The 18,539-nt window shown below is 38.8% G+C and overlaps 1 protein-coding gene across 3 annotated transcripts in view; it reads right to left on the bottom strand.

The window, feature by feature from the left end:
• Positions 1-18,539, bottom strand: part of pld1.S (phospholipase D1 S homeolog) — a 110,234-nt gene that overhangs the window by 62,949 nt on the left and 28,746 nt on the right. For 2 of the 3 annotated variants that reach the window (XM_041564873.1, XM_018265701.2), the window contains exon 2: positions 15,777-15,846. The gene's annotated coding sequence lies outside the window, so the exon portion shown is untranslated. Of the gene's footprint in view, positions 1-8,187; positions 8,350-15,776; positions 15,847-18,539 lie in introns of those variants that run through there. The other variant, XM_018265700.2, reaches the window with a different exon arrangement.

The raw sequence follows: 18,539 nt of genomic DNA, 5'->3' as shown, positions 1-18,539 counted from the left end.
TTTTCGGGATTTATTATACCCAAGGATGTGAAAAGTCAGAATCCGAAAATCAGTCATCTCAGAACTGACGAGGCTGCATATAAGTCAATGGGAGAAGTCCCGAAGATATCTTGATCTGGGCTGGAATTTGTGCAATAATCTGAAGATTTCGTGGTTTTCGGGTGGAAAAACTGAAAAATTTGTATGATTTATTTTTTCGCAATTTTTTCTGGTTTTTTCCCCGCACGGGAAATTTTCAGGAAAATATATTGATAAATAAGGGGAGAAACCCCATGTGGATTTGGTCTGAGTATTTTTCAGAAAATAATGAGATAAATTTGGACTTTGACAAATGGGCCTCCAAGCATGAAAAGCCTCCCTAGCAATTACCTCTGCAAAGTAATCTTCAAAAGTGCAATAGAACTTTTTTCTTCCCTCAAACTTATTGGTGAATAGAATTATCAGTTTTGGTATTATAATAAAATGAAAACAGTCTTGCAGATGAATATTATTCTGTATATTGTTAAAAAAAGGAATGGAACATGGAAGAATCAATCTCCACTTTTCTTGCATACATCCATATGAAACAGTAGTAACTTTCGCTTTCCGTTTCATTATTCTGTAATACATGCCACCTTTAGAAGTAGTAAGAGTCAGATGTGGCTTTCCATTGGACATTTATTGCCAGTGACCTCCATAAAAATCTTTGGTATAACATGCTACAGTTTATTTTATTTTTTTTACTAGTCTTGTCAACACAGTAACAAAAAAAAAAAAAAAGTAAGAACAACAGATGTTGAAGTCCCAACCTTATGTAGCACTCTTCATGCCACAGATACAAAATACACCACCTTTCAAAGGGTATGTATATTGTCAAGAACAAGGTCATTCTCCCAAACAAAGACATGGTTCCCTGATTCCACTTGTCAAAGTCTTTCCTGGTTTGTTGCAGTGTGGGGGGGGGGGGAGTTGCTAGCGTACAGGCTTTCATCATTTTTAGTTATACGAATTCCCAAGTATTTGATTGAATCAGATTTCCATGCATAGTTAAAATTTAATTTAAAATGTTTTATAATATGTTGTGGGACATATAATGGAAGGGCCTCGGGTTTAGGTTTATTGATCCTATAGCCTGATAGGGCAACGTATTCCTGGAGTATTTTGTGTAGGTTTGGACGAGATGTGTATGGTTGTGCGAGTGTCAGGAGGACGTCATCTGTGAAGAGGGGGAGTTTATAAGAATTTTGTCGGAATTGATCCGAATTGTGTCTTATGACTATTGCCAAAGTTTCAATGCATATTGCACAGAGTAGGGGTGATAATGGGCACCCCTGTCTAGTGCCGTTGGTGATTTGAAACTACGTGGCTAAGTTATTGTTCACTTTAACTACAGCTGTGGGTTGGTTATAGAAGGCCCCGACCACCTTGAGGAAGCTTCCCCCAAATCCCATGAGCTCCAAAAGTAAAATCATGTAGTTCCAGTCACGTATATAGCATTTTTTAATGCAGCTAAGTGAGTTTGCAGTTTAATGCAGTGTGTGGAGTCTAAAAAAGCACAATGAAACACAAATGGAGTAAAACACAACTCTGAATACTCATGAGTATAACCAGGCAGAATATAATTGAATCAATGATCTAATGCGTTAAGGAGCATGCCTTCGAGACGTGTCAAGTGCATAAAAAAGAAACACCTGTGTGTAAAAGTCCTTTAACTGTAGCTTATTGTGATTGGTGCATAATAGACCAGTGAAATGGCTTCCATGGTGGCATGTTACATATAAGAATACTTGGATACATTTGGTTTCCAGGGGAAGGCCCTTGTTTCTTTTATAATGCAGAGGAATTTTGTGTGCAGAGGCTTATTACCTTGTGCCACACGTTAACAGCTAGATTATAAAACAAATAGCGGCCTTTGTACCTTATGAGCAGGTTGTCAGCAATAAACACCACCTGAAGGGATGAATCCTGGTTCCAGTGAGACAGCTGTATTCTGTATAGTCAATTGGTGTAAGATCAGTTTTACTAATCAATTCATGACAAATTTGAACAGCCACCTTTTTGTGACTCTCTGCATGCAATTGCTGAATCAAAGCTTGCCCTTTATTTGTAAAGTTTCCTATAGTACAAAACAAAAGTACAAAATAAATGAGTTCAGGTTCTATTGAATCTGAATTAAGAATATCTTTACCAACCTATATTTCACAAACTGTCACCTTAACAGCAATAATTTAATAAGTGCGTAAGTGTGAGCTACATAAAGAGGTAGTCACACAGAGGATTTTCTGGAAACAACATACTTATTTCTGTGAACTGGAGCATCTAATGAACAGAAACGTCTGCATTTAGATCTCTCTAGGGGGATCATCTTCCAACCAGTGAATGTGTTCAGTGAAAGTCCATTATCAATATTAGAGGATTGCCCCTGGACCCAGTGCTTTGCCAACACAGCTAAAATACTTTGTACACGTAAATTGACAAACATTAAAAAAAGGTAATGACCCACATAAATGTATTAATTATATTGTCCATTTACAAACATAAGCGCTAAAAAGTTATTTTATTTAATTTTCTAACGTGCAGTAGAATGTTATAAACATTTTTCTAATTGGTTGCTGTTGTAAGCAGCATTGTATCATTATGTTAATTATGTATATAGTAGCACCACATTTACATAGCACTTTTACAGAGACTAGACATCATTCACATCTCTTCCTACGTCATTGGAGCTTACAATCTAAAGTCCCTATCACAGTCACACACAATATGGTCAATTTTACAATCCTATCAGTAAACTACATGAAGGATTTCCAACACAACTGTTGAAAATGCTGCACGGTGCTTTTTCATCTGTCAAGGATGACTGTTTCCCCACAGTGAGTGTATTTCCCATGGACAAACAAAGGACTAGGGATGCACCGAATTCAGGATTCGGTTCGGGATTAGGCCTTTTTCAGCAGGATTCAGATTTGGCCGAATCCTTGTGCCTGGCTGGAGCGAATCCTAATTTGCATATGTAAATTAGGGGCAGGTAGGGAAATCACATGACTGTCACAAAAGAAGAATTTTTTCCACTTTTTCCTTTCCTACCCCTAATTTACATATGCAAATTAGGGTTCAGATTCGGTATTCGGCCGAATCTTTCACAAAGGATTCGGGGAATCGGCCAAATCCCAAATAGTGGATTCGGCACATCCCTAGTTGCATGGAAACTATCTGATTTAGGGTAGAACTACATGATGCGCCTACCTCCGTTCTGAAGGGAAGAAACGCAGGCATCACGTGGCATACGCCGAATCTATTGTAAGTTATAGGAATGACGCTCGTAGAAGCGGATGAAATCAGCTTCTACGTGCGACATTCCCATTACTTACATTAGAATCCGCGCATGCAACAGAGGTAAGCATTTATTTATTGTGTAGTTCTACCATCAATCTGATCACATTTTTATTTGCATGGAGGATTCTGTAGCAATCTCATGCTGCTTCATGATAAGAATTTGTTGTATATCTACCAGACCAGAGTCTTTTGTGTAGCTCACTGAAATATTTGGAATGACAAATTTAGAATGTAAGCAAAATAAAATAGGCATCTAAGCATAGCATAAGCATCTCTGTTATCCAAAGGACATAACGAAGACAATTTTTTTCACAGTGATACTACTTTTCTACTTTAACTCACTTTGGCAAATTGTGTCAGGCAAAGCTAGCAACAATATTTATGTTATAGTATTTTTGCCTCTGGATGTTTGGGTGGCCGTGCGTTTAAAAATATTTATAATTTCTAAAACTGGAAGAAAAAAAATCTACAGGAAGTGCTGGGGATGGCATCAACATAAATACAGTGTATAACATATACAAGTTCAAATAGCTCTTAAACCCATTCTATTCTGCATGTGTTTTTTCAAAAGGGTGGCAAGAAACCTGTGCATTATACTGCAGGCAATGTATAGCAGGTATTAAGGCACTGTCCTACCTGCAAAAATGATTTGTGATATGGATGGAAATGAACTGATTGCATGCCTACTGGAATGCAGTTCAGCAAAACAGGCTGTAAACAGATTACAATTAATGTACATAACCCTGTGTATAGTAATACAAATTGAAGTCTTGTCAAGACTGGATGATTTTACTATGCAAATCAGTATGCAATTATAATACAAAGGTGGGCTAAATTTGGAATACCAAACACTGAAGTAGTACAACTCCCAGCATCCCTGCAACAGCTGAGCTGCAAGGGGTGCTGGTCAGCGTTTATAAGCCAAGTCAATTAGTATAGCAGCTACAGTCAATTACATAAATACAAGAAGCAAGAAAGTTTCTGCACAAAATACCCTTTATTGTTCCTGTTTATAGAGAATAAAAGGAAGATACATCCTAATTTAGTTCATGAATATGAAAGATAATGCCTTACAGTGAAAAGACTTCTTAAATTCCTCCTCAACACATTAAAATGTGTATCCGATTAAAATGAACGAGATATTAATGCATTTTACGGATAATACGAGTGGCTTTCTGATTAGTGGCTTACCCTTAATCACTGTGGACAAATACATGCTTCCTGTATGACCTACTTATTTATACATATGCTCTGTTCTGACATGTATTATGGCAATAGGGACATGCGTACAATTTCAGAGATGGCAAAACCTGTTGCTTTATGGTTTGCAGCTGAAGTTATTTATACTTAGTTGCCAAACATTTCCTACTATACTAATTAAAAGGAGAAATACAGGAATACTCAAAATCAATTGATAATTAAAACATATACATTATGAACCCCAAGCACATAATTCAATTTAATGAATCTGTAAACACTAAAATCATTATCTAATTGATCGGATAAATCCAAGATGGCCTAAAAAGAAACATATCACAAGAGAACAAAAGTTTCTTACAGCACACATTGGCATTGCCTCCTGGGATATGAAACCTGCAGGCCTCCATAGGCTGGCCCTTCCTTAAAGGAAATATTAAAGGAACAGTAACACCAAAAAGTGTTTTAAAGTAATGGAAATATAATGTACTGTTGCTCTGTGCTGGTATAACTGGGGTGTTTGTTTCAGAAACTCTAATATAGTTTATTTAAACAAGAGGTTGTGTAGCCATGGGGGCAGCCATTCAAAGGCACAGGTTACACAGCAGATATGTTCTGTAGTGTGCAATGGGATTCTACATAGTGTATCTGTATCTTTACTGTGTGTATCCTGTGCTTGAATGGCTGCCCCCATGACTACACAGCCGCTTGTTTATATAAATACTAGTGTTGCTGAAGCAAACACCTTTGCAGAGCAACATTACCTGTACATGCATATTGTCATTCCCTTAAACACTTATTTTTTAGATGTTGCTGTTCCTTCAACATTAAAATTCAGAAACCATTTACAAATACTGTTTTAATTAGCACCAAATAACATTTATTTTTAATAGTAGGGCTTCCATGGGTTTCTTTGCTTTAACTAACTTTGACTCCTCTACTTAAATCCATTTAGGTTTTGCCAGGGTACAGTTGTGCAAACAAAAACGAAGCAAGCCCAAAGTCACACAGATAAAGCTGGTGGCACACAGACATTTCTGTTCACTGGTATAAACATGCCCTTGTCAGCTGAAAGACACTTCCCATTCATCTGAACAGACACCATGCTGTCTAGGGCAGACACCTCAGCCAGCAGGCAGGGACCGCTTGTCAATGTGAAGTCTCCTACACTGAATAGTACCCACCTTACCATTAGAAGTATCTTCCCGTTCCTATTTTGGGAAATCTGTGATGATCCAAAGGACATGTGCCATAAGCCTTAGGGCATTTACCCATACACCTTTTTGGCAAAATAAATTGTTCCTTAGTTTACTCAGTGCTCAGCATTAAATGAGAACTAAACCCCCAAACTAATGAAAACCCCTACCCTCCATAGTGCCCCCTCCCTGTTCTCCCCTGTGCAGGTGTAAATGCCCTTGATTACCCCTCGATGCAGATTCAGTGCAGCGGAGCTCACAGGCGCCATCTTCACTGCTTCAGGAGTCTTCAGTAAGTAAGTGGCGCATCGGTGCATGCGCAGTTGTAGCAATTTTCCGGTCCCGAACAACTGCGCATGCGCCAACAGAATTGCTGAAGGGACCCAAAGATTCCCGAAGAGGTGAAGATGTTGCCCGTGAGCTCTGCTGCCCTGACTCTGCATCAAGGGGTAATTAACGACTTAGGGGCATTTACAGGTATTAACACCTGTGCAGGGGGATAAGGGAGGGGGGAAGTCTATGGAGGGTAGGGGTTTCCATTAGTTTGGGGTTTTAGTTCTCCTTTAACCTCATCCTCCGGAGTACAGACCCGCAAGGAAGATGAAAGCTTGCCATAGTCGGACAGATATTAGTATTAGAACGGTCAGATATCGAACGTTCGTGTGAATGCAATGATCTAAAACAACCCATTCAGATTTATATTGTAGGATTAAAGTAGGAAAAATAAATCAGATCATGTTCTGCCCATTAACTGGCAAATCAAACAAAAATTATGTCCCAGAAATAGTAGTGACAGACAACCATGGATATTGTCAGGCAATACATGCAGAGATATTATCCTTACCTGACTGAGATTTTCCAACCTATCAGATTGAGTAAATCTATTGCCACAGTATGAAATTTATGGGAACAATAATTCTCCACAGATGGCCTAAACTCTATTTTGTACGACTATATCTGTTATATCTATGATATCCATTATCTGGTACCTGAAAGCTATGAATTACAAGACAGCCATTTTCCTTAGACTCCATTTTAATCAAAAATTCATACATTTAAAAACTATACCCTTTTTCTCTGCAGTAATAAAATGGTACCTTGTACTTGATCTCACCTAAGATATAATTACTCCTTATTTGAGGGAAAAAATTGGGTTTATTTGATGTTTAATTGGGTAATCGTATGATCGGCAATACATGCAGAGATATTACCCGCAGCCGACAGAAATCTTTTAACCTGTCCGATTGACCAAACGTCTGATCTCCGCCGGACGAAAAATGTCGGGACTCTCCACACACGGTCCGAAAATCGCACGAATCCTCGATTCGTACGAACAGATCTTTGCGTCTATGGCCAGGTTTAGGGTCTGGCCACACGGTCAGATTCGGGGAGATTAGTTGCCAGGTGACAAATCTCCTCTTCTTCGCATCAATTAATCGCCCCGATCTGCCTTCAGCCGGCTAAAATTAAAATTGCCTGGGGGCAGGCACATGGAGCACTTAGTTTTCTGAGGTCGTCCGTAATTGCCTCACAAAGAAACTTTGGGCGACATCGGAAAACAAAGAGCTCCATGTGCCTGACCCCAGACGCTTTACTTTTTAGCCGGCGGAAGGCAGTTTGGGGAGATTAGTCGCTGCAAAGAAGATGAGATTTTTGTGGCCAGACCCTTATGGTAACCAAATTATGGAAAGACCCCTTATCTGGAAAACCCCAGGTCCCAAACTTGTATGGATGCATGCATTTTAAAGGATGAATGATCATGTCATGCATCTAGTTGATCTGACCTCAATCATTTCATACAATTGAGTCATGGATTCCTGCTCGTTGTGTGGCGCCGCAAATGAACATGTGACTGATCAAACACTGCTGTACATACGAGTGGCTAAAAGTAAGAATGAAGCTGCCACTTGACAACTCAGAAAGCCACAGACCCACATTTGCGCTTAATGATCTGGCTGCTCAGCCAAGAAAATACATTCTCCCATAACCTTGAATACGGAGTATGACCTGAAGAAAATCATTCATTAACACAAAACACACTTGATATTTTTTTTTTACAGACAAGGTGAAGCCATTTTTCTCTTTAGTCAAAACCCTGGGAAACAATTTCCCTTGACCATTTCACTCTAAGCAGTAGCACAAGACTAAACAAGAGAGACCCAGAAACTGACTGGCTCTAGACAACACCTTACATTGTAGCCGAACTACATTTCCCAGAAGCCTCCTTTTTATCAACAATTGAAAGCCGGCTGGGGCGCACCATTTAGTATATCTCGGGCTAAGCAATAGCATCACTGGAAAAACTCAGTAGAACCTAAATTCCTAACTCTATCGCCTGCATTGACATAAACACACGAGCGCAACGCGTAAATACATACAAATAAGTCAAGCATAGAAATAGGCGAGTTATAAAGGCTGCGGTACGTCTGACCCTCATCGCATTTATAATACTCGCGGCTTCCGTAGCGCTTGTACCAACCTGTGGCCCCTGTGCCAAGGGAAAGCACATTGTGCCCGTGATGAGGAGATTCCTGCTTCCAGACTAAAGTTTCTCACACAGAACCTTCAGCGGCTTTAAAAATTACCAAAGCACGACAATTTCTCACACCTACAGACTAAGCACACCAGACAGGCTAGGGAAATTGCCACACCCTCTAAATTTATTAGCCTATGAGAGCCAGAAAATAAGTTTGCAGCACTGCCAGTGATGTCACCAGGGGCGTGGCGTGTACAAATGCAAGCTATACTCTGTGGTAACCTGCAGTGGGTCACTTTACTGAGCAAAGGTGACCCAGAATCGATTTAGTAAGGCAACTGTGTGTGTGTGTCTGTGTGTATATACATACAGTGCCAGTACATACATATATCTGTTATATGCACACACAGCGAGTAGTGTAAAATCAGAAAACTCTCTCAACACTGGCCCTAGACTGTCAGGAGGTCAGACCTCATCAGCCTCTGTATTATGGTCCCTCCAGACCGGCTTTACAAATGTCCCATGTGCGGGGTTTTCAAAACCAGCCAAAGTCAGCTATAAAACCAGGCCAAAACTAGCCAAGAGTCACTTCAAAAGTAGCCCAAGTATAGCACAATTTGTGCAGTGAAGAAGGAAAAGAAGAAAAATTCTGAAAAATGAATATATTTGAAAATAAGTCTTCAAATTTTCACTGTTTCGCATATATTCCCATGAAGGAAAATGGGACAGATTCGCCCGTCGCCAGGGGTGTAACTATAGAGGGGGGTCCAGGAGGTATTAATAAGGCCAAAATACATATACAATTTCAATTAATATTGGTAAAACAGTTCAACATGTAGACATTTTGTTGGCCAGAAGTCAGATTTTTGCCCCAAAATTGTCTGAAATTGAGGAAAGTCACCGGAAAATGCGAGAATGCTTAAGAGTGACATGGAAAGAGCCCATAATCTGGTAACTCCCGACTTCTACAGAAGTAATTCCCATTGCATGCTTGGTATTGTAGTCTAACATTTAACTTGGCAAATTGTTAACCAAAAACTACATTACCCAACATGCATTGGGAGCACATTAGGGCAAGAAAAACATTGGCTGCATTGGCAAAAAGTAGCCCAAATCTGTTCCTTGGCTAGTTTGTACTTTCAAAACCCGCCTGGGCTTTAAATTAGTAGCCAGATTTGGCTGGAAAACCACCAACCTGGCAACCCTGCCCATGCGTCACGTGGCAACCATAGTGGGGAAAGAACCTGGCACTGTTTTGAGGTAGTCCGTGAGGAGGGGTTGCCGCCCACCCCTCCTCACGGCGCTCACATTTTCTGCGCAGGAGAGGGTCGGGGCGCTGCACGACGCTAGTGCAGAGAACGCAAACTATAAAAAAGAATAATGAAGGCCATTTAAAAAAGTTGCTTAGAATTAGCCATTCCTAACATTGGGCCTGTGGGGGGCTGTTCAGACCTCTGTGTACTTCAGATACCAGGGCCTATTTTGTATCTCAGACTTTCATGTTAAGGCCATAACACAGGGTGTTTTTTAAAAACCGAGTGACGCAACAAAACTCCTGAAAATGCCTTTCCATAGAAGCACACATGCATAACTGAATGAAAATATATAGTTGGATATTTTGGCGATTAGGTGCATTTGTTGAGATGCTTGCCATGGACTTAAATGCACTGCAATAAATGGGCATTTGTAGGCAGTGTGTCACCCATGTAAAATCACTCCATGTGTCATTGGCCCTAGATGTTAATTTAGTTGCACTTGCCAGCATTTGGAGAAAGTATTTATGTAACACTTTATCACTCTGTTCCTGCTTCAATCATCAAAGCAAAAAAAATGTGTAAGCTACCCCAACATCTTCATATTTACAGTATATCGAAATAATTAACATTTTCGGCTTTCTTTTATTCTCATCATTTTGTTTTATCAGCTATAAACCAACTCATTGGGATGAATTTATTTCTGCAATCCTAGGAGCCTGTGTTTATAATATTCAGTGACATTTATGGGGTTATTGCAAAATCGTAACAGATCAAGTTACATATAAAGAGAGAGAAGAGACAAAGAACTTGTATATTTATAGTTTTTAAAACAATAAACATTTTCTGCAATTGCACCCTGCCCTTTTCTTAAAAATAGTTTTACCTCTGTTGCCAACCCTGCTTAAATCCATGACCGAATAAAGGGACAAGGCAACATTTTTTTTTCATTATATACAGTACAAGGTTCAGCAAGTCATGAGAAAGTCTTGTCACTATGAAGGCCCTGTTTGTTAGGCTTCCACCTGTATTTATTATTATATGAATTGATGTCTTATGATGTTCACCTTGAAATTAGTTTCAGTTGCCAGCAGAAAATTGCACAAGGATGTTATGAATGAAAAAAAACTTGAAACAGATTGGGTTACAGTACAGGGAAAATGAGTAAGCACGTTCAGCAAGTAAGCAAGTGATTACTTATAAGGAACAGGTATAAACATGTAGCTTTTTCAGAATATGTATAATGTCTCAACAGAAGATTTGAATGGTCTAAACTGGATTTGACGGGACATAGATGTCCAAATGATTGGGCATAAATGGCAGGCTTTTAAGCAACTGCAGATGTAACAGACTTGTTACGCTATAGTTAAGCCACTGGATCACTGAATATTTTTAGGTATATATCAGGTACTGTGACAGTGTTCAACTGGGGGGAGTCTGCATTAACTCCAAAAGAAGTGTGTTGCCAAAGAAGAAACTAGCTGTTCATACATTCACTTAATCACTTGAAAGAAAGAGGAAAAGGCATAAGTTAATACTGAAGGGATGGTGATCCCAAAAGTAGAGAAGGGTATTTAAAGTAAGAACTGGAAAATATAGAATTTTATTTTCAAGACAGGCTGTTCAGCTAAATACATGAAATATCATTACACTGTTTTGTTTTTTTAAAGGTCAGATATCCATGGTTACAAGATTTCATTTAAGCACTGGTATTAACACACTTATCCAGGCAGAAGCAAAACTGAAATCATATCAGGTAGGAAAGTTTTTACTTTTCCAAAGAAAACATTGGCAAAAGCTACATAAGTGGAATGTGCCTATTATGTATTAAATGTGCCCAAAGTATAACGTTTAATAAGGGATCGTTGCTTTCTTTGATAAATGTATACAGGCACTATAATGCTCTGTTTTTGCTTGTAGTTCCCTATAACCACTACTACTCTAAAAAGAGTGTAATGTGACCCTGTCTTTATAGTACCTTATTTGTTCATATATTTCAATCTCATTAAACTAGAGGTTCACATTGTATTTGTATATGTTTATTTAATGATAGGCAGGCGTTCTCCCTCAATAACAGTTTTTTTCCCTTTTACACTCATATACCAAGGCCTCCAAAAACACTTCCATTATACTTAAATATATTTTAATTTAGCCTTTAGAGTGCTTCCACAATCCCCCCAGTTTTGTATTTTAAAATTAGTCATACTCTAATTGTTTTCATGTACAACGTAACTTTTTTTTAATCGATAACCCTATCATTTACTGTTAAGCTTGCAGATCTTGGCTATCCATCCAGTTTCCCTTCAGCTGCTGTTGCGTAAACTCCCAACCCCCTTTCGATAGTGGTTAACATGGTGGACTTAAGGAATATTGTATCTCAAGCATTTCTTCCTCTTTAAGATTTTTATTATTCATATAGAGGTGCATTTGTTTTGGTTTGAATGTTTTTACAGCAATTGCATTTCTATTTTTGTATAAAGCAGCTGAACTGACTATATAGCAGATGCTCCATGTGCTATTCATGGAAAAGTCAGTTCTGAGACACTGTATCATTCCTGAGATTCAGGCCAAAACAAACAAGAAATACAGAGAAAACGAAGGCTGCTCCGGAAACGTACAAGCACAGCAATCCTACGCGCTGTAAAAAAAATTTCAGATTATTAAAATTTTAACATTTCAGAATCAATAATAACATTAATGTTCTTGTCACTTTGTTTAATGTGTTTCCCACAGATCAGCTACTATGTTGTATGTTTGCGCAGAGAAAGGTAAATCATCAAGATATAAAGTTAAAAGAATTATGTTTAATTTGATCCATCAATACAGTGTCCTGTGTTTGCAGTTTTTAGAACTAAAAATGTATACGACTTCATGGCCTTTAGGAGCTGTCTGCTCAAGGGAAGTAATGCAACGGCACATTTTTGGACTTTTTTCAGTAAAAAGGTGATTTTTCATTCATTCCAAAATGACTACAGTTGCAAGGGCTGATGGCCTTTGTTGCCTGGCTGAAGCTTGTAGTTGTGTGTGGCACGTCATAATTTGGTCAAAATAATGTAGTTCTTCTGAAAAATGGAAATCCTGCCAGCAACCCTGCTGATAACATATGGGAAAGTGGAAATGGTAATCTTTGCATCCTTTGATGTATTAGAAGGCACTAAGTTTAATGACGTGTAACCAATATTGTTTGCATATAATATGATCATATAATATGAATTGAATCATATGATTGATAAGTAATCTGTGATCCAACATGTCTCAGCATTTATTTACACACCAGATGCTTCAAAATAATTTATTTATGGCCATAGGGCAGCACTGGCAACATGTGGTTGCACTATTATAGTATGGTTAGTTATGGTTATCAGTAATGTCTAAAGAGATGTCAAGTTGTGAAAACCCAGCTGCCCTCCTCCCATTATGACAGCCCTAGCCAGCTGAACATTGTTCTCACTCTGTCTGTGTAGCCTGCTCTTCAAAAAAGCAGGCTGTACGTCACATAATTTCATGCCTGGTGACGAGTCCCTTACATCAATCTGGATCAGATTCATAGACACAAATATCAGTAACACAAAGTTTCTTGCCTAGTCCCAGCCCAATGAATATAACTAGACTCTCAGATCAGATCTCAAAAGCAGTTGAACATTTTTGCATAAAATTCAATATTAGCTTAAAATGTTCTTTACAGAAAAAACCAACAACACTTCATTAAAACATTACGAGGATAGATATCTGAAACTGCTAATTTATTTTATGAGTAATCTGACACCACTGGTACATGAAGAAAAAAATCTATGCATTATTTAACAGGAGACAACTAGAATGTGTTAAAGCTCCAGTTATACCAAAAATGTTAGATATCTGAAAGGTAATACTTCAGAATAATAATTCAGAATGGATAGCACAAAATATCCAAAATACAAGTTCTTCGGCAGCCACACACTGCCAGACACAAATATATAATCCCTAAGAAAGAGAGAACTTCCATATTTCATCAGTACTGATGTATTACATATAGGATTATCACCTAACCGGTTTTGATCCGGACAGCTGTTGGTGGGCTGTCTGGGTCAAAACTCCCTGCCCAGTTTTCCAAATAACGAAAACTGGGCAGGACACTATTAGATGCACATGGCGATCAGCAATAACCCTGCCCTGACATCACTGATCCCACCTCTGACAACACCAACACCCTCCCTGTGACATCACTGCCCATACCCTGTCTGGTCCTGCAAAAGGGGGAAGGTGGCAACCCTAATTACATAGAGGTGTTTTTAACTTAGAATCAACAAAGAAATATTGTCTACTTTATTTTCATCAATTCATGTCCCAGTGGAGCTTACAAGGTCTACATTCAGACCCTCTTTGGACAATTTTATCAGGAGCCTGGAAACCGACACAAACATGGGAAAAATATATAAAGTACTTGCAGATAGTGCCCTGGCTGAAATAGAACCAGCTTCTTAAGAGTCAGAGCCAACCCAGTGAGGTGCTTCCTTCCCCTGAATTATATAGCATAGCAAATGATCTTCCTAAATGAGGAAACTGCTTCTTAAACATCACAAATGGCCAGCTGTTTTAGCTTCCAGTGTCCAGCTAGAACTCAATGGCTTACTAATCAACCAACCAACCAACCAGTCAAATATATTCTTTAAATCCACCAGTTCTTCTGCCACAGTCAGTTTGTAACTTACATTGGCCTCCTATATTTTGCCCAGCAGGTTTTGTGTTTGCTATCCGTTTTTTTTCATCCCACAGCATCAGAGAATGCCTTAAATTAAGGGTCTCCTAAATAGGCTCAAGATGTTAAGACTACTGCCACATGAGGTTGTTTCTTTGCCTGCGTATAAACATAGGCAGAGAAATAGCCTTGTGTGGCATTAGCCTAAGATACATACTTAATGATAAACTGAAAAGACATATAAATACTATTTCACTGGGGAGAGGCAAAATTTTACCCCTACCCAATTGAAATAGATCACTTAGTTTTTCCTCAGGCCAGTGCTCCTTTTCACAGAACACTGCACCAACCTTAGAAAAACTCTCATGCACAGTAGACTACAAAGAATCTGCACAATGGGAGAAAGGTAAGTAAAATGGAGGTGCAGCACATCTTAGTGATTTATTGATTCACCCCTCCTAGTGAAATGCACTTTACATGTCCTTAAAGACAAATCACAATATGACTTGCCTGTTAAGAAAACCCCACAGTAAGACTATAGAAAATAGGGATGCTTGGGAAATGGTGCTTCAAATTATTTAATAAAATTGTTATTCTAATATTTTGCCAAAGTTCTAGTTTATGTGGATTTTATATTTTTGGCACAGCTAACAGATTTTTAACAGATAGATGATAGTTTTTATTATGCTGTTCTCCTCTCTGTCTGCAGATATGAGTTTCATTACCGCAGTTTGATCATTCTTGGTTTTTTTGGACAATTTATTAATGTCCTGGACTCAAATGCAAGACTACTAAGAGGCACAAAACTGCTATGCACCTTGCAAGATGAGGCAAGATGAAACCCTGTTTTTGAAACCAGCTATAGGTGCTTACTCTTGCACATGTGCTGAATGCCGGCAGATATGTATTCATTCTGAAGTTTAAAAACTTGCACCTGAATGGGCACCAAACTTGGGCTATGCTGCAGAGTACAAAAATCATGGTGCTTTGGGCAATTTTTTTGCACTTTTCATCCTGCCATGCCAATCAGAAAAGAGGCCGTTAAATTGATGTTGTTGGCAGAATAAAAAGTGTTTACTTTCACCAGAAAACATTGTGCTATATTGTTATGAAATTTCTATAAGAGAAAAGAGAAGGAAGCGCACATAGGGCAGTACTGTTTTGTGTTGTCTGATTTTAGATATTTCGCAGCACTGACCAACTTTGTGTGAGAGTTGGAATTAAGGAAGCAGCCAAGATAGTAAGTGAAGTGGCTCGGTATTGAAAAAAAAACTCTCCCAGTGCTTTTAATTGCCTTTGCTATATTGTTATGTTGAGTTGTTTGGGAATATTTTTTTACTTTGATTGTAATCTAAGTGTTTCGTGAACATTTACTACACTGCTGCTTGAGGGGACCCAGGGCTATACTACACTGTTAAATCCTCTGTAAAAAATGATAATGGTTGTATAAATAAAAATGGACAATTATGTGATGACATTATCACTTTACAATATTAACGTTATTCATTTTATTCATATTATTCATGGTCAAAGAAAAAGGCAAATTAGTGAATTAATTGTAGCAGCAGTTACTCTATACCATGTTAGCATCTTGATTATTAGTGTACGTGCGTGCATCCGTCATTGTGAGCATAGTAACATAGTAACAGTAAAGTACTCACCAACTGATAAAGATAAAGATTTCACCGTGTATGATAATTCATGCTCTTTTCATGACGGATATCTTTGCAACTGTAATAAACAAGCATCATTGGTTAATAATAACAAGTTTGCATTCTAGCATCATAAATACCACAAGAATTTATACAGCAGTTCAATGCAGATAAGTAAAGGAAATGAAAATCTGTAATTTACTATAACATATATTTGCTATTCTATGATAAAATGTTCTTTTCACTGTTCCTTATTTTTGTACACAAATCTCTGGCCAGAAGTGCACCTTCTTATAAGAATGTAATGTCTGATCCGTCTCAGTGAATAAAACGCAAATGTTCAGCGAAAAGAGGAAAACATGAGAAGAAATCATAATTTATATGCACATTTTTCATTCTAAAATACCCGTTTTACCAATATTTGAAAATATTGATATTGTATATGAATTCAGGCTGCAGGGTCTGTTTCTCTGTAGTTACACCTCTGCCTCCAGTTATGTAAAATGTTATATGCTGATGCTGTGCCCTGTCAGTGCATTCAGATAATAGAATGAATATATTATATTAACATTTAACATTTTTGTTAAAATTCATACAACTTTTTTATGTGTGTGAGTTTTAGTTTCACGCCATTTTTAGAGTGTGGAGTTTGCTTCATGCAAAAAATACTGTAAATGAAATTGCTGATGGTACTGGCAAATAATTAAAAGTTGGGACAAGACCATTTGATATGATTTGACCTAGTTGCCAAAAACAAGTGAATGCTTTAAATACAAAAATATCAAAAACCAATAATGTGGCAAATAATAGCTCAAGGGGCTTGCGTCAGCTTCGCCGCACTTCGCCAAGCATAGTTTCGCCAGCGCTACACGAATTCACTAAAATGCGAAGTTGCGCTCAGGGAGGCGAACGGCAGCGAAGTTGCGCTACCGTTACTTCATCAGGCAAAGCGAAGTTACGCTAGCGATGCCTAATTTGCATATGGCGCGAAGTTAAAATATAGTGGATGTATATGCTGCAGCAACTACATAACACTACACAAGCCCAGGAAACCTTTAAAAAATAAAATAAATATGTTCTATTGCCCTACACATGTGCCCACTGTATCGTTGAGTTGCCATATGTTAGGAAATGTAGAGGGAAAAAAAAAAATTTAAGCTATTTTTCAGCCTATCACCCTTAAAAAAGTAAAAGACACCAGTGTTTTTTGGGACTTAGAAAATTTTTTAACTATTTTTGGATAAACTCCTATCTATTGTATTGAACTTCACCTGGTCTGACCTGGCGCAAGAGGTAACGTTCAGTAAAATGAGCAAGTTAGTGAATTAGGGTAGTTACGTCCCTTCAACAGACTTACAGCCTGGCGTAAGGGTGCGAAGTAGCGCTAGAGTAGGTCCACTTCACTAGCGTATTTACGCCAGCACCCGTTAGTAAATCGGCGTAGTAACGAAATTACGTCACACGGGCGAATTTGCTCTATCGTTAGCCGATTTGCGCTTTAGTAAATTTGCCCCCAAGCTTTATTCCTGAGCAGAACAATAAATGATTTTAACATATACACACACCACTTCACGCCACTAAGCCATGATATAACCATGTACTGTATACTGCCACCTGGAGAAAAGAAGTGCAAGAAAATGTCCACTTTAACAATCTGGACAATTTGGAGCAGAGGCCTGTAGCAACTCATTTAGCCGACGCTGAAAACCATGTGGAAGTAAAATCACAGCCTGCATATTATATTTTAAAATAAACATGCATGGCAGCAAGATAACCCCTTAAAAGCATGGTTTTCCTGAAAGCCTTCCCAATATGCTTACAGTCTAATGGGGCATGTTGTTTTCAGTGCTGGCATACTAGGAAAATACAGTTGTCAGCCTGTTGCTTTCAATTTTAACTAAAATAAAGCTTGGAAAAAGAAGTGCAGAGTCAAATATACTGCTTCTCATTTTCTGTGAAATGTCTGTAGAAAGTGTTATTGCAAGGCTTAGTGCAACTTCCACTTCCTGCTATCACTCTTTGGAAGCAAAGGAAAACTAGTGTTACTGAAGTGCTAATTGAAGATGGACTAAGTAGTGTGACAGACTAGTAAATGGGGCTAAAACATTTGTTTTTGCATCTGAAAACTTACACTATTCACCAAATATAGGCTTTATACCACCCCTTCTTGTGGTCCTCAGAGTAATTCTGCTTCTCAGTGCTGTCCATCTCTTTCAATGCAGTGGGCCAATTACGTTGGCATACCTAGGGACAGACTTATTATGCAGTGTGAAAAAATCTATGACAAAAGTTGCCACATGTTGTCTGGCTTCGCCTCATAAGAAACTGCCTAATTTTTTACATGAGTGACTTCTGTCCAGTAACTACCGGGGGAGCAGGGGTGCAATTGGGCCAGGGCCCGCACCCCCCGCAGGTCCCCCTGGCAGTCACACTGGCTGGAGTCGGCTGCAGCGCCGCATGGACAAGGGTGGGGGGCGGGGCCCGGCTGCACGGCCTGCACCAGGGCCCGCCCCCACCTAGTTCCGTCACTGCTTCTGTCGGAAATTCAGACAAAGGTGTGAAATGATATAAAATAACTGGGGAGAACAGGGGCTGCTCTATTGTTAGGCCACTGGCAAATTAACTGGCAAACTACATGTTTGTGGTACAAACGTGGGCATTTCTGCCATGATGCAAGGTAAGCACCTTGCCTCTGGCAACAGTTCCTCAGTAGTTACAAGAGGCAGAGAGTGCAATTTTGCATTCTGCACTAGCGATGTGAGACCTCCGTTG

Source organism: Xenopus laevis, chromosome 5S (assembly GCF_017654675.1).
Source record: "Xenopus laevis strain J_2021 chromosome 5S, Xenopus_laevis_v10.1, whole genome shotgun sequence".
In the NCBI taxonomy this organism is placed as follows: domain Eukaryota; kingdom Metazoa; phylum Chordata; class Amphibia; order Anura; family Pipidae; genus Xenopus; species Xenopus laevis.
Note: the sequence above shows the minus strand (reverse complement) of the source record. Positions and strands in the feature narration are given on the sequence as shown.